Source organism: Neofelis nebulosa, chromosome 9, assembly GCF_028018385.1.
Source record: "Neofelis nebulosa isolate mNeoNeb1 chromosome 9, mNeoNeb1.pri, whole genome shotgun sequence".
Taxonomy (NCBI): domain Eukaryota; kingdom Metazoa; phylum Chordata; class Mammalia; order Carnivora; family Felidae; genus Neofelis; species Neofelis nebulosa.
Genome location: NC_080790.1, coordinates 122,772,939 through 122,796,635, shown reverse-complemented (window position 1 = coordinate 122,796,635; position 23,697 = coordinate 122,772,939). Strand labels below are relative to the sequence as shown.

Genomic DNA, 23,697 nt, shown 5'->3' with positions numbered 1-23,697 from the left:
GTGCTCATCACCAGTGCCCTTTTTAATGCCCATCATCCATCTAGCCCATCTCCTACCCACCTCCCTCCATCAACCCTCAGTTTGGTCTCTATTAAGAGTCTCTTGTGGTTTGTTTCTCTCTCTCCTCCCCCACTTCCCATATGTTCATCTGTTTAATTTCTTAAATTCCACATGAGTGAAATCACATGGTATTTGTCTTTGATTGACTTACTTCACTTAGCATAATACATTCTAGCTCCATCCATGTAGTTGCAAAAGGCAAGATTTCATCCTTTTTGGTGACTAAGTAATATTCTTTGTATGTACACACACACACACACACACACACACACACCACACGTCATCTTTATCCATTCATCAGTTGATGGACATTTGGGCTCTCTCCATAGTTTGGCTTTTGTTGATAATGCTGCTATAAACATTGGGATGCATGTACCCCTTCAAATCTGTATTTTTGTGTCCTTTGGGTAAATACCTAACAGTGCAATTGCTGGATCATATGGTAGTTCTATTTTTAGTTTTTTGAGGAACCTCCATACTGTTCTCCAGAGTGCCCGCACGAGTTTGTGTTCCCACCAACAGTGCAAGACGATTCCCCTTTCTCCACATCCTTGCGAACACCTGTTGTTTCTTGTGTTGTTAATTTTAGCCATTCTGACAGGTGTGATGTGGTATCCCATTGTGGTTTTGACTTGTATTTCCTTGATTATGAGTGATGTTGAGCATCTTTTCATGTGTCAGCCATCTGGATGTCTTCTTTGGAAAAGTGTCTATTCACGTCTTCTGCCCATTTCGTAACTGGATTGTTTGTTTTTTGGGTGTTGAGTTTGAGAAGTTCTTTATAGATTTACGATACTAACCTTTTATCAGATATGTCATTTTCAAATATATTCTCCCATTCTGTAGGCTGTCTTTTAGTTTTGTTGATTGTTTCCTTCACTGTGCAGAAGCTTTTTATCTTGAAGTCCCAATAGTTGACGATTGCTTTTGTTTCCCTTGCCTCTGGTGACCTGTCTAGTAAGAAGTTGCTCCCACTGAGGTCAGAGAGGTTGCTGCCTGTGTTCTCCTCTAGGACTTTGATGGTTTCCTGTCTCACATTTAGGTCTTTCATTCATTGTGAATTTATTTTTGTGTGTATGGTGTAAGAAAGTGGTCCAGTTTCATTCTTCTGCATGTTGCTGTCCAGTTTTCCCAACACCATTTGTTGGATAACAAATGGATATTCTTTCCTGCTTTGTCAAAGATAAGTTGACCATGTAGTTATGAGCCCATTTCTGGGTTTTCTGTTCCATTGATTTGTGTGTCTGTTTTTGTGCCAGTACCATACTGTCTTGATGATTACAGCTTTGTAATACAGCTTGAAATCCAGAATCATGATGCCTCCAGTTTTGTTTCTCTTTTTCAGGATTGTTTGACTATTTGGGGTCTTTTGTGGTTCCATACTTCTTCTACCCTTTTGAGTTATTTCTGTCTTCTCTAGGTTCCAAACCCACTTTATCCTTTTTTTTTTTTTTTTTGCAGGTGGAACAAAGAAAATAAAATATTGAATCCCTTTTTCCCAGTGGCTTGAGTTTTAGAAACTTTCTTGCTTTTTTCAGTGTTCAGTGTTCTGAGCCTGACTGAGTAAAAATCAGAGATACCTTTTACTAAGTGCAACACTTAGTTTGATTACTCAAAATAATGCTACAGTTTGTCCTTGTGCCTTTTTGGTATAGTGTGGAGCTGATTATTTTTTAGGAAAAAAACACTGAGGTTGTTATTTGTTTTAACCATAGACATCTCTCAAATAAAATGAGACTGCCTGAGTATATAGAACAGTGGCCTGACTTTGAGCCCCCATCTTACTTTCTCAGGCGTTTCTTGTTATTAGGGTGAGCAGTGCTCACGCATGAGCCACTCTCTATTGATTCTGCTTACGTTTACTTCTGGTGTCCAAACAAGACATTAGGATTGCAGACTCTCAGATAGGAAGTGAGATAGGGTTTTCCAGTATGCCCACTGGTGAGACACCAACTCCCCTTCTCATGTGGGGGAACCTCTCTGTTAGCCCAAGAACATTCTTCCTCACAGGAACCTGTAATCTGTCTTGTGACATTTGGCCCATTTAATTTACTTAGTTTCCCCCACCATATACAACGTATACCACCCTTCAAGTACGTGAAGGCAGCTATCATCGCTTTCATCCCTCAGGCCCTTTGCTCTAGAGGATGGATAGCTGGTGTTTTCGGATGTTCCTTATTCTACATATTGCGATTCTCATAGATCATCCCAAGGTTTTGTTAACTTTTTCAAGTGGCTCAATCTCTTGTTAAATTTTCTCTCAGCTGAAACCCGCCTCTGAGTGAGGTTCTAAAATGTCTATTTAATGGACTCCTTTTATCTCAGGGTCTTAAAAGTAAAGTACTTTGTTATATTTGGTAATATTATAATATGTTTCTCCTTAAAGAAAACACAGGCTTTTAAGTCCTGGGATGCTGGTGCAATGCCAGTAAGGCCATAGAGGTTGATTGCTAGCCACAGAAGAGGTAAGCAACTTCATTTGGGTCTGATAATAAAAGCTAGCATTGACTGAGCCCTCATAGCATGACGGCCACTGTGCCAAGGACTGTTATGCATATCATTTAGTTTAATACAGCAGTGCTGGTTAATAAAGATACCTCTAATACTGGATGCTGTTATTGACCTCATTTTGATGGTGAAGAAACTGAGACTTAGACAGGTTGAGACTTACCCAATTTTCACGTTTCAGTGTGATCCAGACCTTGAACTCTTAATACACGATTATACTGCTTCTTTAGCACCTTTTTGCTGGGTAAAGCTCTATGTAGAATGCCCTTCTCTTGTGTTTCGTAGTTAGCTCTCTGATTTTCTTAAAGTGTAAATTTTGAGGGGTTCCTGGGTGGCTCAGCCGGTTAGGCATCCGACTCTTGATTTCAGCTCAGGTCATGATCTCGCAGTTCGTGGGTTCGAGCCCCGCGTCAGTCTCCGTGCTGCCAGCACAGAGCCTGCTTGGGATTCCCTCTCTTCCTTTCTCTGCCCCTCCCCCGCTCATGTGAGTATGTGCTCTCTCTCTAAATAAATAAACTTTAAAAATATATAAATTTTGAGGGGTGCCTGGGTGGTTCAGTCGGTTAAGCATCCGACTTCGGCTCAGGTCATGATCTTGTGGTCTGTGAGTTTGAGCCCTGTGTCAGGCTCTGTGCTGACAGCTCAGAGCGTGGAGCCTGTTTCAGATTCTGTGTCTCCCTCTCTCTCTGACCCTCCCCCGTTCATGCTCTGTCTCTCTCTGTCTCAAAAATAAATAAACATTAAAATATATATATATAAATTTTGAAAAGAAAGAATTAGATTGTTCTTTGCAACTCACCAGGGCACTAGAAGAGTGCCCTGCCCGTGGTGGGTACTTACAGTAGAACTGAGGTCCTTCTAGGTCTCTAGACCCAATAAAAAGAGACTAAACCTCTAAGAGTTCTTTAGACTTAAGTTGTTCTCTGGTGCCCCTCCAGACCCCACATGACCATCTTAAGCCAATAAAATTCTAATGCCATCATGGTGGGCTGGGCTAAACTTTTGATTCGCCTTTGGGCAGCTTGTAGCACGGATCAAATGGGAGAGAGGAGTGGTGGTGGTAGTTAAAGTTAGACTGGCAGGCAGATAGCTGTACTCAGTCCTGGCTTTGCCGTACATACTCTCTAGGGACCTCAGTGTCCTCATTTCCTGGGAGTTGGGGGGGAGAGAGAAAGGCAGGAGGATGGGGGTGGGTGTTGGTTACTCCACATTCTTTCCCACTCTTTCAGAGGTTAAAATAGCTCTTTTGGTATTGGAGATTAAGTTTTTGTGCCCTGTTGCCCAACTCCGCACTTGAAACAGTGGCACAGTTGGAAGGATGGGTCTTTGGGAGGCTGCTCTTTCCCCCAGCCCCCAAGAGATTGGTGACTTGGATACCATTATTAACTTGGGATAAAACTGGACTCATTAACTATGCTTGGACTGAGGAATTAAAATACGGGTCTGCTTTGGGGTGCCTGGGTGGCTTAGTTGGTTAAGCGTCCGACTTTGGCTTGGGTCATGATCTCTCAGTTCATGAGTTTGAGCCTTGCATCGGGCTCTGTGCTGACAGCTCAGAACCTGGAGCCTGCTTTGGATTCTGTGTCTCCCTCTCTCTGCCCCTCCCCTGCTCTCTCTGTCTTTCTCTCTCTGTCTCTCTCTGTCTCTCTCTCTCTCTCTCTCTCTCTCCCTCTCAAACTTAAGTAAACATTAAAAAATTTTTTTAAATACGGGTCTGCCTAGGACGTCTCCCCCAGTTCACAGGGCCCCAAGGGTTTAGGGACTGACAGTCTGTAGTCTATATGTATATAGTGGAAGGTGGGGAAAAAAGTACAAGGTAGGCATTTCTTGAGCATCACCATGTGCTAGAGATTTTCTCCTGGTACAATCACCTTTTGGGGTGAATAGTAGTATTTCTGTTATATATGTGGAAAATTTGAACCCAAATCTCTTGGCCCTAAGTCAGCCCAGTCCTGGTGATCTCTGTGGTGACAGATGGTAGCCAGATATCCCTCACATCTGATTTTGTCTGCAGTCACAGAAATCCACAGTTGATGGCATTGCTGGGAGAACAGGGAAGGACTGTAAAAGAAGGGCTGTATATATTTTTTTCCTTCACATCTGTGAACTTGAAGAGACGGGGAAAGAGGAGGAAAAAAAACCAACTTGGCATGGATGATGTTAAGTGAGATCAAATAAGGTGAAAAGCAAAATAGAATCCAGAAATTTAGTTTTGCTTTTACCCAAAGTTCACGGGCGGCTGCTGTACAAAGTCCTTTTTACTTTTCACAAATGTTAAGCACTTTTCATAACATGAATCTCATTATCTTTTACTTTGTTTATGAACTTAAATAGCTTTATAAAAGACAAAGAACCAATTCAACACAAACTGTGTGTCACCTTTGTTATTTTATTTCTTGCTAATGTACAAATTATTACACTTATGAGTTAAAATTATTTTAGCTCCTCATGCATTCATTGTGAAAGTATTTTTTGAATAGTCAACAGTGAAGTAGAAATTTTAAATAAAGAATCCTAACACCCTAGAAAGTAAACTTTTAAAGTTTTTTTTCCTACTTTTGGTTGCATGCATGCATGAATTTTATATAGCTGGAAATGTACCAGTTTATATTGTGTTCTTGTCTTTATGTATGTGTTTCCATGTTGCTATCTAACCTTCATAATTAATAATTTATCACTTTACCTTAAGCATTCTCCTACTTGTTGAATATTATTACTTATTTACCTTGATTCATGTCATGAAACAGATTGGCAGTTTTGTTGGACATTGAAGTGGTTTATTTATTATTTTTCTTTATAAACATTATTTATTTGAGTCTTTGTACACTAGTTGCCCATCCTTCCCTCGTTTGTTCTTTCTGGCAGAGGGAAAGGAATTGTTATTTTTTTAGGATAATTTCTTAGAAGTGAGATGAGCAACCTGAAGGTATATCAAAGAACATAAATATGGTAGTTTTAGGGGTTATTGAGAGAAGCAAGATAACAATTAAAGTGAGTCATTAAGCAGGGTTGTCACTTAAAATGTTAATGTGGATTTTTATTAAATCCTAGTTATTTTATTTTATTTTATTTTTTTAATTTACATCCAAGTTAGCATATAGTGCAACAGTGATTTCAGGAATAGGTTCCTTAATGCCCCTTACCCGTTTAGCCCATCTACCCTCCCACAACCCGTCGAGTAACCCTCTGTTCTCCATATTTAAGAGTCTCTTATATTTTGTCCCCCTACCGTTTTTATATTATTTTTGCTTCCCTTCCCTTGTGTTTATCTGTTCTGTGTCTTAAAGTCCTCATATGAATGAAGTCCTATGATATTTGTCTTTCTCTGACTAATTTTGCTTAGCATAATACCCTCTAGTTCCAGCCACGTAGTTGCAAGTGGCAAGATTTCGTTCTTTTTGATTGCCGAGTAATACTCCACTTTATATGTATACCATATCTTCTTTATCCATTCATCTGTCAATGGAGATTTGGGCTCTTTCCATACTTTGGCTATTATTGATAGTGCTGCTATAAATGTTGTTGAATCCTAGTTTTAAAAATTATTACTAAAAGAGAAATTAGACATTGACATTTACATACAAAGTTTAACTGAAACTAAGTTGTGATTAAGCTTTAAAAATAATTTGTTTTTGGCTAAATTGAATGCAGTATAATTTGGAACAAATCTTGTATTTGATTAATAGTATTGGTCCAAGTTATCCTGCATCCCTGAAATATTAGCATTGGCCTGGCAGTCCCCTGGGCTCTTCCCTGGAAGGTGATCATCCCCTTCCTAACCCATTCTGTTCAGCCCTGGGGAGCCTGGCCACTTCTGTGTGTCCACTCCTTTTTAACCTGGGGCTCTGGCCAGAAGGTCTTCTTTGTATGGTGCCGTTGTCCTTCCACTCGCCTTCCCTGGACCGTAATTCTGCTTTCTGGAGCAACAGTCATGTTTATTCCCCTGGTCAGGAAACTTGAGAAAATCAGAGATCTGTTCTGGTTTTTGCTTTCTGCGTCCTTAGCTCTTTGGCACAGCTCCTGGCACTTAGGAGGTGCTCAAAAACACATTTGTAGAATGAAATTATCTTGAGACAGTCTTTCAAATATATGAATACAACCATGATGTCCCAACTTAGTCACCTCATCTTAAGGTTTAATATCCTCCCGTCCAGCTGTTCTCATGAAAGAATTTCCAGAGCCTTCTCACTCTTAATCAGTTTCTCACCATTGTCTGTGGCTGCCGTTGGCTGTCAGTCATTCTGTTATAATATGTGGCCAGATTGGCACCCAATTCTCCATAAGTGGTCTGATTTGCAGTCATACATTCAAGTGGGCATTACTTTCCCCCCTCCTTAGCAAATCCCTAGTTGCTTATATCTTTTCATGTGATCTGCTGTTAAGCCTGGTTTCTTCTAAGCGGTGCTTGTACTGTTGAGTGTTTTCTTCTAGATTAGTGTCACTTGGGATTTGATGAGGGCTCTTCAATATCCTCATGTGAGTCCTCAGTAAAAATGAGGAACAAGGGTGGCCCACAAAAAGCTCTGTGGAAGCCTCCCTTCAAATTGACAGTAATCCCCTAATCCCATGTTTTTCAAACTGTGGTGTGCCTACAGATTATCTGGGAATTTGGTTAAAATGAAGATTCTGGTTCAATAGGTCTGTGTGCAATGTGAGATTCCAGTTTTCTAATCAGTTCCAAGGTGATGCTGATGTTGTGGGTCTATCCAGTCATGCTTGAGTAGGGAGGCACAGTTTTTAGAGTTGTTCATGAAAACAAATCCTTTGGTGTCTGGATAACCGTACCCGTCAGAGCCCCCAGTGAGGTGCTTGACCCCATTCCCAGAGGTTCATCTCCTTCCACACTAAGTAAATGAGGAAAACAAGAGTGGTGCTATTTCTACCATCTTCCAAATGGTTGTGTATCTCTCCATGCATATTTAATTGGACCCTTTTTTCCAGCCCGGCAAGCTGTTATCCAGCATATTTAGTATCTTTTCAGGTTTCTCGTTATGTGGACGTTTGATAATGTGACCAGCTATACTGAACACTTATTTTTTTATTATTAATCTAGCATACTTTTGTATACCAGAAAGTTACCCAAAGAGAAACTAAAGAGACAGTTTTTAAAAACATTGGTTAGAAAGTATAGTGTTACTGATAAAATTCTTTTATAAGAAATGCTATGGAGCATCCAATTTTTTTTTTCTTTTTTTTTCTTTTTTTTTACTCAGTTGGAATTTGGAGAAAATGGATGCATTGTTGAAATTACATTCCTCAACTGAAAGATACTCCTGCAGCTGCCCGCCTTTCAGTAATAGATTAGCAAGTGAGTTTTGTAGAACTCAGGTTGGGGAGGTCATGAGCATCTGATCCCCCTTTTCTGCAAGCTTTCAATCTTTTAGCTTAGGAGACAGGTGCTTTTATACAAAGCAGATAACACTATGTCCAGGACTTTTTTAGGGTGTTTTAAGGGATGATTATTATGTCAAAATTTGACGACAAAGGCATTTACACTTATTTTATAGAGCTCAATGTGATCTGCTTAATAGACTGTTGTCTCTGTATTAGGGATTCCCTACCTCTTGGTGAGATAGGCTCTTATTTCCTCAAAGCTGTAGGATTAATAGAACAAGTATTCTGCTAAAGGTCTTAAAAGAGAAGTTTTGCTTTGAATCATTCTGTAGGTTAAGCACCTTCTGAGCTCAAAGGTTGTGCTTAGAAATTGACTAGTGTTCTCTTTTTATGAGCAGGCCTTTCGGATGTAGTGTTCTTGAGGGGAGAGGATATCAGAGTCACTTTCAAAGTGCATTCCACCCAGTGCCCTAGTCATGGCAATTTATAGCTTGATTGTTGGAATTACCACAACCTGCGTGTGTGCACACACATTCACAGAGTTATATAGTCCCTTAAATTTTGCCTGTGTAGACCTGTAGACCATCTTTTCCTTTTGTTTTGAATACAGTAGGTGTGGCCACACCCTGGAAAGTATTCTCCCCACTGAATATCAAAAAAACCCCTCCCCCTGCACTCTCAAAGCCCGTGAGCCCCAAATTCATCATTTGAGCATCTGAGGGACAGGTTGACATGTTGCTCTTGTAGTTTATGCATTAATTTCCTCCCTTTCCATGATGATGGTTTTCCATGGTCGACTAGATCTTTCGTTGTTTTTTCAGCTGCTCACGTGCAAGCACAGTTGCAGTAATAATCATGCCTTCCCTTTAACAATTTTCTTCATTATAATAATTTTCAAAAATGTATTAATAAACCTCCATGAACCCATCACATAATCTTGACAATATCGACATCTTTATGATCTAGTTTCATTTATTTTCTATTTTTCTTTATCCTTCCTACCACCACACATGGTCTTCTGCCCACCCCCCTCCCCCATCTTCTAGTCTTTTAAACCAAATTTCAGATATCTTATCATCTCATCTGTGATATTTCAGTTTGTAACCTAACAGATGAATATTTTTTGCCACCTTTTTGTTGAAGTAATATACATAGGGGGAAATGAGCATAAGTGTAGAGGCTCGTGACTTTTCACAAGCTGAATGGATCTGTATAACCAGCACCAGATCAAGAAGCACAACATTTCCAGCACTAAGCAGTGGATTTTTCTGGGTGAATTTAATGTTAATCTCCAATTTGTTCTTTACTAAATATTCTGAACCTATGCTGGTGCATAATTGAAGCTTTTATGGTATGTCCACAATTTAACTAGGCAAATGTAATTAAGTTTTCATTCCAAATACTGTATATGAAACACAGTTTGAGTCTGGCTCTGTCAAAACAAACCAAAAACCCAAGTATTGCTAGTCTCAATGAGTTGATCACTTAGACACTGTTGATTAGTATGCTTAGATAATTATGACTCCTAAATAGTAAAGACAGCATCTTCCAAATATGTCATGAAAGTTGAGTACTGTAACTAGATGTTAAATTAGGAGAATCCCACTCAGAGGATTCTTATCTGATTGATAAGAAACTTTGACTCTGTTAGCATAGCCAAGTGGTTAAGAACAATACTCTGGGTTGAAATCCTTGCCTTGCCACTGTGTAGCCTGAGGCAGGTCCCTTTGCCTCTCTGTGTCTGATTGCTTATCAGTAACATGGAGATGAAACAAACATCTGTTTCATAGGGTATTTGTGAGGATTAGAAGAAATAAGCATGTAAGGTGCCAAGCACAGTACCTGGTACATAACCATTCAACAAAGCAAACTGTTTTTATCCTTTACTTCTTTTTAGATTTCACAGTCTTTTTTAAAGGAAGGCTGTGGAGTTTTAGTAGCTTAATAACATTCAAAGTTGTGACCACAGATTTATCAAATTTTCCAACAACCATAGCAGAACTTTGTCAAACATATGAGTACTTTTCTTTCAAATCGGTCATCTTGAAACCCTCTTATTCAAATGTTGCCTTTGCTCAAAATGTATTTGGACTTCTTATTACTAGTTGTTAGTCTACAGATGTCCTTTTTGCTGAAATTACAACTAGGATAGAGGTGAATATGTGCATAATGAAATTTTGTTATTTATTTGATTCAGCAAACTTTTATTGACCACCTAGTATTTGTCAGACATACTAGGCACCAGAAATATAGCAGTGAACAGGTAAGACAGGGTCATTGCCCTATGGCATTTGCAATTTAGGGGACAAAAAGCTTTCACCAGTACCCTGGATCATGTCAACAATGTGACAGTACTAAATAACATTGTCAAAACTGTGGGAAGGAAAATGCAAAATTTTGGATGTTTTGTAGATATATCCAGTACTTTTATTGGTACAACAAAATCTCATCCTTGATATATTACCTGAAAGAAGACAGATAACTTCATTAATAAAATGATATGTACTGAGGGACACTCTGATCTGTAACAGTGCAATGATGTAACCAGCCCTTTAAATTCAAATTTGAAATAAAACAAGGAGCTCCTTTATTTCCTCTCTGTTTGACTGTGACTTTGGAGCCACTCACTCATGAACTTGAAATCGGAAGCACAGTTACATTAAACAACACGACTAAAACTAAATTATTCACCAGTGGCCTGGTGATGATCAAAAATGGTTATACATTCAAGAACATTTGTTAGGTTCCATTATTTAGCATATCTAAAAAATGAACATGCTAACTAATTGATTTCTTCTTAAAATTTTCCAAATATTTATATCCGATTTAACACCTTAATGTTAAATAATTACAAAGTGCATATAGTTAAATAAACAAAATTATAGAGTCCCGAAATTCAAAGGGGCTTTAAAGATAGTTTAGGATAGTCACCCTTTCAGTGCAAAAATGCCCTCAGCCTGTGCCCAACACCTCTGGTGATGGAGATGTTTATAGACTAGAGGGTCAAGGGCATATAATATAAATGTAGCAACTTATCTGTTATAGGAGTGGGTGGTTACCTTACGGGGAACTTTTGGGCCCTCTCTGGAAGTACAGGTTGGTTGGTTGGCTGGTTGTTTTTTTCCAGGTAACATTCTGGCCAACTGTACATTGTCTTTTGCAGTCTAGTTTCTGTCTGTGGACCTCCATTGTGTCACCTTTCCAGTAAACTTTGGCATTGGGTAGGGAAACATCCCAAGATCTTTTTAGTTTTCTAAGTTTGTAATTAATATTATAGCATACAATTTTAACCATTTATTCATTTAACAAATATTTATCATCTATTGTGTGCCGGTCACTGTTCTAGGCAGAAAGGATGATAGCACTGGGTAAAATGTCACTACCATCATGGAGATTTCAGGTTCGTGAATGAGTGGCTCTAAAGTTGCAATCAAACATGAAATAAAGGAAATGGATCAGGTCTTGAAGGAGATGATGATTCTGGTTTGGGACACGGTGAGCTTGTGAGGCAGTGGGCCATCCAAGAGCAGATATCTGGTAGGCAGCCAGCTCTGTGGTTGAGAGAAAACTGGCTTTGAGAATTCTTGGCATGTAAGGTGGGACTTGAGGCTATTGGAACAGAGGAAGTCAGCAAGGGAAGCAAGTGGTCTGAAAGTGGGAGGTAGTCTAGGATGGCATGGTGCCTTGTAAGTACCACATAGAAGTTTTTGAATTCATTTATTTGATCAACAACTGTAATCCTTTTTAAGTAATTATGTAATAAGCATTACTTATTCAGTAATTGTAACATGAAGCAAGTACAGGTTTCTCATTACTTTGGAGAAACTCTTTTCTACTACAAAAATTTGGGAAGTGGAGGTTTTGTGTAATAACCTTTCCCTTTTTTTCTTTTTAAGAATTATGTGAGTAGCACATAGCCAAACTTTTAATAGCCAAAAATATGCAAGTGTGAAGAGTAAAGTTTGCCCCTTTACCCCTCCCCTTACCCTTTTCCCACCTAAGACTTTTTTCTATGGCTTTCCACATACTGTTCCTAGAGAAGCTATGTTCTGAACAGAGTCTGTTTGGAGACTGAAGAATGTAATTCCTCATGTTTGTGTTTGATTCACAAAGACCATAGATAAGTTATATTAATTTTTCATGGTGGCCTCCCCAGGGGATGTTCTTGCCCTTGCCCTTAGTGGTGGGTAATCTTTTATAGGAAGTCCTTCAACTGCATAGTTAGTGGGTAGCTGAAGCTCCATTATGGACTTTGGGAAGCACAGCTGGACAGATGCAGGGTGAGGTGAGATCTCATTTCCAGGATACTAGAAAATCACACACACACACACACACACACACACACACACACACACAGATGGGACATGTAAAGAGTTCTGAAATCTCTTTTATGGTGCACTGAATTTTGGGTGTTACTTTTACCAGTCAAGAGTTGATCAAAATAATTCTCATGTGAAAAGTAGTCACAAGACATTGTACATTTTGTTAGGATTCTTGTTTCCTTAGTTTTACTGAATGTAATGGACCTAGGTTTCTAGAGTTGATGTTTGGCTGTCATTTATAGGTGGACCTCATTAAAAGCACTGAGAGCCTAATTGTGTCTAATGACTTCTGAGGCATTGATTGCACAGTATTAAAAATGCGTAACCATTTGTGCCTGAGGAAGATTGTTACTTGGTAGGGAAGAGGAGAGAGAAATTATGTGATTGCCCTTGGTGTTTGCAGCATATTATAGGATCTAGAATTTAAATGAAAAATTAGTCCAGAGCAAAAGCACTGCTTTCGTATTTGGTATTTTTTGACAACTTGCTGATCTCTGGTCTTCCCCATCTTGGTAAAATGGTACTTTCAAGAACTTAGTTGTTGAAGTCCTAAACCTGGAAGTCATCCTTAACAACTCTGTCCTGCACGTTCAGTCTACCAGAAGACCTGCGGATCCTACCTCCAACATAGAAAACCCATCTCCAGGGGTGCCTGGTTGGCTCAGTTGGTTAAGCGTCCAGCTTTTGATTTTGGTCAGGTCATGAACCCATGGTTCATGGGTTCAAGCCCCCCATTGGGCTCTGCACTGACAGTGCAGAGTCTGCTTGGGATTCTCTCTCTCTGCCCCTCTCTCTCCTGCTCACACACACACTCTCTCTTTCAAAATAAATAAAATAAATATTCATACTTTTTAACCCAGGGATTTAAAAATAGTCTATCTCAAAGAAATAATCATAGGTTAAGACACTAATTTATATAGAGATATTTATCTCCACATTATAAAGTAAGTAAACAGTAAACCAAAATGAACATGTTCAAGTGCCTGACACTGAGCAATTGTTAAATTATGTACATCTATGAAGCTAACAAAATTCTATGAACAAAATGAAGCTAACAAAAATAGACTTTAAAGACATAGGGAAAATGTTTATGTGGTTTTTAGGGATGCTAAGTGAAAAAAATATATACTCCAAAACAGATTTATCCAGAATATCAATTCTATAAGAAGGTATATGCAAAGGAAAGTAAAAATTAATAGTAATTGTTTTTATAATTTGGATTGTGTGAGGGTTTCCCCCTGTATTCATATACTCTTCTGTATTTTCTAGATTTTTACAGTAAGTATACTATAATCAGGAAAAAAAATATTTTTTAAATTGTCAAGTTGTCTCACAGAGAAATAAGAATGGCCAGTGATCACATGAAAATATTTAACTTCAGTAGTAATAAAAAATGGGAATAATGCTCAGTGAGATGGAGAATGCCTATTCCATATATTTAAGTGGGGGGGGAAAGTAATATGTATACTGTAATCCCAGTTTGGTTAAAATTATATGTATCAACATGTTGACAGTGCTTATCTCTGGATAGTTGATATTTTTTCAGATGACTTTTAATTTTCTTCTTTATGCTTATGATTTGGATTATGTGAGTTTTCTGCCCCTGTAGTCTTATCTATTTTGTATTTTCTAGTTTTCCTATATTAAATGCATGTTGCTCTTATAATCAGGAAATTTTTTCACACATTAAAAAATATCAAATTAGCCTTTCCATCCTCTAAAGCATACTTTCTGCTCTTAAAATATGCTTAAAATATTTAACTTGGATGTTAGAATGAGAGAAATTTGAGGGAACTCTTTTATGTAATTCAGTATTTTTTAAAAATGTTCATTTATTTTGAGAGAGAAGGAGAGAAAATCCCAAGCAGGCTCCACAGTGTCAGCGCGGAGCCCAGCTCAGGGCTTGATCTAACAAATAGTGAGATCATGACCTGAGCTGAAATCGAGAGTCAGACGCTTAACTGACTGAGCCAACCAGGCGCCCCTGTAATTCAGTCTTAAGAGCTAAATGTATACAATGATATAAATTTCTACATTACTTTAAAGAGATGTATCTTTGTCTAAGGTATATTTGTGTACCTCAAATTATCTCCTTATACGGTCAGCCGCATAAGGGCAATATGATGGAAAACTGTCTTTTTGCCATTTTTTATGAAGACTTTTGAGCCTTTTTAAAACCTTTTTTTTTTTAAATGTATATTTATTTTGAGAGAGAGAGCATGTGAGTGCATGAGCAAATGGAGGAAGGGCAGAGAGAGAGAGGGAAAGAGGGAATCCCAGGCTCCACACTCAGTGCAAGCCCCACACAGGGCTCGATTCCATGAACAGTGAGATCATGACCTGAGTTGAAATCAAGAGTCAGATGCTTAACCAACTGAGCCACCCAGGCACCCCTGAGCCTTTTTATTTCTAAAAATTGAGATATCATTGACATACAGCACAATGTCCAGATTTTAAATGTATGGTCCAATAAGTTTTAACAAATATTTATACCCATGTGAATACCACCCCAGTCACTATGTAGATCTTTTTTTTTAACTACAGAAAACTTCCCTCATGCTTCCTTCTTGTCAGTCTTCACCATTCAAAGGTAATCTTTATTCTGATTTTTACCACCATAGATTAATTTCACTTTTTCCAGAACTCCATATGAACAAAATCATATAATCTCTTTTATGTCTAGCTTCTTTTGCTTAACATGATTTTGAGATTCATCCATAGTATGCATATCAGCAACCGATTCTTTCTTTTTAATTGCTGAGTAGTATTCTGTTGTGTGAATAGCAAGGTTTGTTTCCCCATCCTCATGTTGATGGACATGTAAGCTATGTCCAGGTCTGGGTTATTTTATTATTATTTTATTTTATTTTATTTTATTTTATTTTATTTTATTTTATTTATTTAAATTTATTTATTTTGAGTGGGGGGACAGGGGCAGAGAGAGGGAGAGAGAGAGGGACAGGGCAGAGAGAGAGGGAGAGAAAGAATCCCAAGCAGGCTCCTCATGGTCAGTGCAGAGCCTGATACAGGGCTCGAACCCACGAACTGTGAGATCATGATCTCAGCCAAAATCAGGAGTCAGACATGCAACCAGCTGAGCCACCCACATGCCCCCCAGGCTTGGGCTATTTAAAAATCAGGAATGGTTAGCTTGTAGCTGTGTTATAAAGCCCAGTGTGCACCCTGCTTCTCTTTTCCTATGTAGGCATTTGTCCTGCAGTTCAGGGCTTGTTTCTAGGAGCCTGTCACCAAGACCACCGCAAAGAGAGCAGAGAAAAAAACTAAAGCGGCTGGCCAAGTTCAGGGCAGATGCCTCAGGAGTTCAGTTCCTGGGCACAGAATGGCAGGCCTGAAGATGAACTGAAAGCTCCTTTCACAGAAAGAAAGAAGAAAGACAAAGCTCAGCAGCGAAAGAGCTCAGGGCATCCAGTCAGGGACCAAGACAGCCACTACCACATTGAGACCAAATCACAGCAGCTGTGTCAGGTTCCTCAGAGTGCTGAGCGTTGACCACCCGGAGAGAGGGTGGGGGGGTCCTTCCTCACCCCAGCCGGCCCTGCGGCAAGTGTTGCCTGAGTGCCCATCTGGGCTTCCTTCTACTGGGGCTTCTGGGGTAAGGAGCTCCAGCAGGACTTGAAGCACTGGCTATGCAGCCTGTGACTGCTCTTCCGATACGAGTCAAGTGAAAAAAACCCATGACCTCTTGGAGATACACCATCTGATAACTGGAAGCAACACTTCCCCGCCCCCCAGACTCAAGTGCTTACCATACATGTGTTATTATCCATACAGTGTAAATTACTCAAGAACAGGAATTGTAAGTTCTAGATTTGAGAGGTCCAGGATGTGTATCTCTGCGACAGAACAGGACACAGCACCTCGTCACCTAGCCTCATTCCTTGTAGAGTTCGTTTCCCTCTGTGCCATCACCAACCAAGGGGAATGTGGCCTTTATCCCATCTCCTTGGGCACTGCCCCTTTATCCCATCTGTCTCCTGAATCTTGACACACAGTTCAGGTTAACTGAGCGTAAACAGAGCTGAGGAAATGGGGAGGAAGAAGTACTTAGTTAGTTTGTTGAAAACACTCTTAGAGGGGCGCCTGGGTGGCTGGTCGGTTGAGTGTCCGACTTCGGCTCAGGTCATGATCTCACGGTCTGTGGGTTTGAGCCCCGCGTCGGGCTCTGTGCTGACAGCTCAGAGCCTGGAGCCTGTTTCAGATTCTGTGTCTCCCTCTCTCTGTGACCCTCCCCCATTCATGCTCTGTCTCTCTCTGTCTCAAAAATAAATAAAAAAAACGTTAAAAAAAAATTAAAAAAAAAAAGAAAACACTCTTAGAGGAAGGGATACTGTGGGGGCCCTCATTAGGCAGTGGCAGGACCAAAGAAGAGGGTGCCCCCCACCTGTCATGTTATGGAAGAATTTATGGCAACACTCATCCCGTGAAGAGGGAGTTGACCATGGATATTACACTGACCAGCTTTGCTAGAAACTGCTGAAGGGATCCTTGGATGCTTGACAGCAGACTCAGCCAGCACGGAGTTCACTCTCTGTACCCCCTAGGCAGCTTTCCCCCTCCCTGGACTGTTGTCTGTCTGCTACCTCACTGTGTCAGAATCTTATCTGATTATCTTTTTGCCCTCATTTCTTGTCCAGGTCTATTTTTTTCTTTGCCTCCTTTTTCCTTGACCTCTTCAACTTAAACTTTCTGGTTAAAAAACAAAACAAATATCAGACTTTCTAACTTTGCGTTAGCTAACATTCCCTGCCCAGACACTGACCCTGAGCACCTGCCAAAAGATATTTTTATTGCCTTTGGTTTCATTATAGATGACAAAACACATGGAATTGAATGTCTTTTCCCCAGGATTGAGTTGCTAGTTGTTTATTTCAAAACCAGATAGTATTTTCTGATTGAAGTTATTTATAAGCAGTTTGATTCTTTTTTTTTTTTTTTTAATTTTTGTTTAGTGTTTATTTATTCTTGAGAGAGAGACACAGAGTGTGAGTGGGGGTGGGGGGAGCAGAGAGAGAGAGAGGGAGACACAGAATCTGAAGTGGGCTCCGGGCTCCGAGCTGTCAGCACAGAGCCTGACGTGGGGCTCGAACCCACGAACCGTGAGATCATGACCTGAGCCGAAGTTGGACGCTTAACCGACTGAGCCACCCAGGCGCCCCAGCAGTTTGATTCTTAAAACCCTTTTTGATATTACTGGATCAGTGTGGACTATTAGTCCCATGTGACACATGTGTTGAGAGGACATATAAATTAAAGCATTGATAAGTTGACACCAAACATGGGAACTGAAGCAATCTCTGCCTATCAGATAAATAATCTACTGGTTTTAAGGTGACTTTTACTTTTGGGGGATATATAATTTCCTTGAAATTACTAGTTTTAGGAAAAGCCACAGTTATTTTTCCTGGGTTACTATGTTATCTTCAGTTATAATTTTGATACAAGAGCAAAGAGCAGATTTTGTCTAGCCCGTTACCTTTTGTAACTTCAAACAATTATACTCTCTTAGACTTTAGCAAAGAAATTTTAGAGAAAAGACTTTTAAAGTCTTTCACCTCTCCCTACCAAGTACAGTTGACATTTTTAGGTCTAAATAAGCAAGGATGTTTGAGCACATTCTTTAGCAAAGTAGTTAATATTTCATAATCAATTTTTTGGGATTTGAACTATATGAAAGAAAATTTGTGATACCATTCTATGAAGTCTGTTAAACAACTTATTCTCATCAGTGAACATACAAGGTTCCTGTATCAATTCCTCTAGTAGGAACTGAGAATGATGAAAATTAATTTTAAATAAGGGAAATGAACATCTTTGCGTTCTGACCTTTTCCATAGACAAAAGCAAACAAAACCCTGAATAATTGACATTCCTTCTCTGGAATATGAATATTGGGTTCTCCATGGCAAGTGTAAACTTCATATTTGTAAATTACTCTAGGGTGTTAGTAGATTATCATAGAGATAGAGACAACTAAAGGAAATCATTGCATTACCTTATCAAGGGCGTTTTAAGATAAGGTAAAATTATGTCTTTGAACAGAAAGATATCCCATCATCATGAATTGGAAGACTTGATATTATAAAGGTGGCAATACTACCCAAAGTAATCTTCAGGTTCAGTGCAATCTCTACCAAAATCCTGGAGGCCTTTTTTGCAGAAATGAAAAAGTCGATCCTAAAATTCATATGGAATTGCAAGGGACTCTGAATAGTCAAAACAATCTTGTAAAAGAAAGTAAAGTTGGAAGAATCATACTTTCCAATTTTATTTATTTATTTATTTATTTGTTTGTTTGTTTGTTTTTATTTTAGGGCATGAGCAGGGGAGAGAGGCAGAGGGACACAGAGAGAGAATCCCAAGCAGCCTCCATGCTTAGCATGGAGCCCAATGTGGAGCTCAGTCCCACGACACTGGGATCATGACTTGAGCTGAAATCAAGAGTTGGACACTCAACTGACTGAGCCACCCAGGCTCTTCACCCTTTCCAATTTTAGAAAAGCTACAGTAATCAAAAGTGTGGTACTGGCATAAGGCTAGACATATAGATCAATGGAATGGACCTAAAAATCCAGAAATAAACCCATATATCTATAGTTATTTGAGTTTTGACAAGGGTGCAAAGACTATACAATGTTGGAAAGGACAATCTCTTCAGCAAAGGGTGCTGGGACAACTGGACATTGACATGCAAAATAATGAAGTTGAATCCCAACCTCACACTATATAATACAAGTGACTCAAAATGGCTCAAGGACCTAATTGTAAGAGCTAAAACTCTTAGAAGAAAACATAAGGGTAAATCTTCATGACCTTGGATTTGGTAATGGATTCTTAGAAATGACACCAAATGTATAAGCAGCAAAAGAAAAAAAAAAAAAAAGCTAAATTGGACTCCCTCAAAATTTAAAGCTCTTTGCATCAAAGGACACTATTAAGAAAGTGGCAAGGGGCGCCTGGGTGGCTCAGTCCGTTTAGTGTCCGACTTTGGCTCAGGTCATGATCTCGCGGTCCGTGGGTTCGAGCCCCACGTTGGGCTCTGTGCTGATAGCTCAGAGCCTGGAGCCTGTTTCAGATTCTGTGTCTCCCTCTCTCTGACCCTCCCCTGTTCATGCTCTGTCTCTCTCTGTCTCAAAAATAAATAAACATTAAAAAAATTTTTTTTTCAAAAAGAAAGTGGCAAGAAAATCTAGAGAATTGGATAGGACATTTGCTAATTTGATAAGGGCCCTAGTGTCCACAATGTGTTAAAAACTCTTACAACTCAGGGGCGCCTGGGTGGCGCAGTCGGTTAAGCGTCCGACTTCAGCCAGGTCACGATCTCGCGGTCTGTGAGTTCGAGCCCCGCGTCAGGCTCTGGGCTGATGGCTCGGAGCCTGGAGCCTGTTTCCAATTCTGTGTGTCTCCCTCTCTCTCTGCCCCTTCCCCGTTCATGCTCTGTCTCTCTCTGTCCCAAAAATAAATTAAAAAAAAAAAAAAAGTTGAGAAAAAATTAAAAAAAAAAAAAAAAAACTCTTACAACTCAACAACAAAAAGACAACCCAATTAAAATATGGGCAAAGGCTTGATTGGACATTTCTCCAAAGAAGATATAAGAATGGCTAGCACACTTCTGAAAAGATGTTCAACATGCATTAGTCATTAAGGAAATGCAAATAAAAAATCATAATGAGGTACTACTTCATGCCTACAAGGATGGCTATCATCAAAGCAAACAAACAGAAAAGAAGTGTTGGTGAGGATGTGGAAAAATTGGAACTCTCCTGCTTCACTGGTGAGAATGTAAAATGATGTAGCTACTGTGAAAAACAGTTTGGTGATTCCTTAAAAAGTTGAATATAGAATTACCATATGACCCAGTGATTCTGCTTCTAGATATATACCGCAAATAATTGAAGATATATAGTCAAACGAATACTGGTACACAAGTGTTCATCACAGCAATATTCACAGTAGGTAGAAGGTGAAAACAATTCAAATGTCCATCAATGGATGAATGAACAAAATGTGATCTATCCATACAATGGGATATTTTTCAGTCATAAAAGGAATGAAGTAATGATATTTGCTACAACATGGAAGAACCTCAAAACATCATGCTAAGTAAAAGAAGGCAGACACAAGAGGTCACATACCCAGAATAGGTAAATCCATAGACATAAGGCCTGTTAGTGGTTGGCCAGCCTGGAGCAGGGGGATGGTAGTGACTATTTAATGAGTACGAGGTTTCATATTGGGGTGACTAACAAGGTTTGGAACTAGGTAGAGTTGCACGATATTGTGAATATACTAAATGTCACTGAATTGTACACTTTAAAATGGTTGATTTCATGTTATGTGAATTTTTAAAAATTACGTCATATAGTTTTTATGATCTCATAAATAACTGTGGCTTTGCTGTCATAGTTACCTTGTGACTGTTGGAACCCATGTGCTTTGCAGCGTTTGTATGTTGGGAAAGTTCTTTCCAACTGTGGGCAAGAAAACTCAAAGATGGATGATCCCAAGTGGGTTTCTTTCTAAAATAACAATTGAGAAATATAATTTTGTTTTCAAATTTTTATTCATAGAAGGTGGTAAAACTACCTTGAATAGGCCCTGGGTTGTTTTAAAATGTGATATGAACTAATATTTGTTAGTTTCTTCATTTAACTTAAAAAAAACTATGTTTAAAATAACTGTATATTATTTGGTTTTTTGAAAATTAAGAGTAATTTTAAAGAATCTACGATATATATATACATACATATATATATACATATATATGTGTGTGTGTATGTATATATATATATATGTATATATATATATATATATATACATATATATATATATATGCAATTGGAATTTTCTGATGGTTTGTTGTCCTGCACTGCTAGTGATTTTTGTGACAGTTTCAAAAATCATCACATGTGCTTTGTATTGTCAGCGGAATTGGTGTCAGATATAAGAAGGTTCTGTTTTCAGATCAGTCAAGGTGGGCTTGTGTGATAAAAATCTTAGTAGTTTTTTGTTTTTTTTTTTTCAAATCTTACACCTGTTTTGTTTTTGAAGGAAGGACTTTAGGTTAGATTTGGCAAAATATCTGGCATTGAAAAAGCTTCTCGCTCAGAAACGTAGAAATGCTATACCAGTGATCATAAAGCTTTTCTTTATGATGAAATTGATGCTTTTGTCTCATAGTTCTGCTTCTGGCCCTGTGTTATTTGTGGACCTGTTTCTCTAGCAGATATATTCTAGTTGTGTTGCACACTCCTACCTGATTCCTTATAGGACTCAAAATATGCCATCCAGGCTTAGAGTTTGTAGACATGAAGCAAACAAAGCTAACTGGTCTGCAGTGGATTGAATCCACAGCTTTTGGCATCATCATCATCATCATGTTCCAATAACTGAACTAGAGTGTAAGAGAATAAATGCCTTACTTGAGCAAAGGCTTTGCGATTTCAAAGTTAGAGGGGATCTGGCAAAAGCGTAGCAAAGTGTCTGGAATAAATATTATAAGCTGAAGTTGTGCGTAAGTGTGAATAGTCAGCTTAAAATAATTGCTTCTGACTTCCACAAAATTAGGAAGATCTCCTTTTTGTTATGTTCATTGGATAATGTTTTTTTTTGTTTTTTGTTGTTTTTTTTTTTTTTTTAAATTTTTTTTCCAACGTTTTTTATTTATTTTTGGGACAGAGAGAGACAGAGCATGAACGGGGGAGGAGCAGAGAGAGAGGGAGACACAGAATCGGAAACAGGCTCCAGGCTCCGAGCCATCAGCCCAGAGCCCAACGCGGGGCTCGAACTCACGGACCGCGAGATCGTGACCTGGCTGAAGTCGGACGCTTAACCGACTGCGCCACCCAGGCGCCCCTGGATAATGTTTTAAAATAAGGGGTCAGTTTTTAAGTTGTGGAGAATTCAAAGTTAAGTTTTTCAATAAATTATTAATTAGGAAGAATTTCCAACAAGAGCTAGTGTAACTAGACATGGTACTGCTGAACCATGACAGCCACAGGAGAAAACAAGGTATGTAGATGAGGCTGCCACTTACTGGGGGTGTCTGTTTGCTCCAGGACCCTGCCTTTGAACAGGAGCTTAGTGCATTTCCTTGTACAGTTTACTCAAACTTTCTATGCCTTAGTTTCCTCACCTTGGCAATTAGAATAATAGAATCCATCACATATGGGTGTTACCAAGAACGAATTAGTTAATGTAGTTAAAGCTCTTAGAACAGTGCCTGACACAGAGTAAAAGCTTGATGTGAACATTAGAGACCTAAGAATCACGGTGAAAGGTAGCTAGGAGCTACTTTGGTGAAGGGTGCTTTCATGTGTTTACATTCACAGATCCCTATAGTTTCCACCCTCTGTCATGTGCCTGTGCACCGTTCTATCTGAGGTTCTGAGGGCCTCTGGTATACTCACTTTAGGGCCATTTTATTGGTAATGGGCATCTCAACCAAAGAGAATGCTTTGGGGGAAAAAAAAAAAAACGAACTCAAAAGCAGTGGTTTTTCAGTTGCTTCCTGAGAAATTTGAAGATTGCATGAAGCGTCTCTAGTGGTTTGTTGAAAACACTTAGTTACTGTCTCATTCATTTGCTGAGAGATACTGTGTGCCCATCATTGGCCCTGGGCAGAGTGGGACAACATCGGTGTTAAGGGTCAGAGACACAGATGATGATAATATGGTTCCTTGGTCTGGAACTCACAGGGTAGACCATTTTTTGGTACCACTACAATCCATGCCAGGAAAGCCCCAGGGCTTTGAATGGCAGAGCATCAGAAAAGAGCATATCCTTAATGGTGTGCATTCTTGAAGTTGTAAGGCCCACATCCATTGATTTTTTCCTCTCTGTTAAGCCATCTCAAACTTAACCAGAAGAGGGACAGGGAAACTCATTGGTGGAAAGAGTATTAAAATTACTGATTTTATGAATCACCTGAAATTACAGATTTTAGAAATCATCTTGTTCTGATCTATTATCAGAGAGAATTGAGTTTGCTTTATTTCCGTTTATATTTCATTTCTGCTAGAATTTTAATAGTTTTAAATTGCTAGTTTGTATTTTTTTTTCTTTTTTTTTTTTTAATTTTTTTTTTAACGTTTATTTATTTTGGGGACAGAGAGAGACAGAGCACGAACAGGGGAGGGGCAGAGAGAGAGGGAGACACAGAATCAGAAGCAGGCTCCAGGCTCTGAGCCATCAGCCCAGAGCCCGACGCGGGACTCGAACTCACGAACCGTGAGATCGTGACCTGAGCTGAAGTTGGACGCTTAACCAACTGAGCCACCCAGGCGCCCCTAGTTTGTATTTTTACAACCACATTTTACTCTCCTTCCTCCCTGCCTCCGGCCCTGGTTTTTCTGTTTGTGTATAGTTTTGATGGAAATGAATTAGGAAAGGAGATTGATGAGATTGGGTTACTCAGCTTCCTAAAAGGTACTTTATCTCTCCTCACAAAGTGATG

General features: G+C 39.2%; 1 protein-coding gene across 11 annotated transcripts in view; it reads left to right on the top strand.

Moving 5' to 3' along the window:
* ZHX3 (zinc fingers and homeoboxes 3) overlaps positions 1–23,697 on the top strand; it is a 123,083-nt gene that overhangs the window by 36,215 nt on the left and 63,171 nt on the right. The window contains exon 1 of one of the 11 annotated variants that reach the window (XM_058685618.1): positions 20,654–20,749. The exons of the other annotated variants lie outside the window; for them this stretch is intronic. The gene's annotated coding sequence lies outside the window, so the exon portion shown is untranslated. Of the gene's footprint in view, positions 1–20,653; positions 20,750–23,697 lie in introns of those variants that run through there. 11 annotated transcript variants of the gene reach the window in all.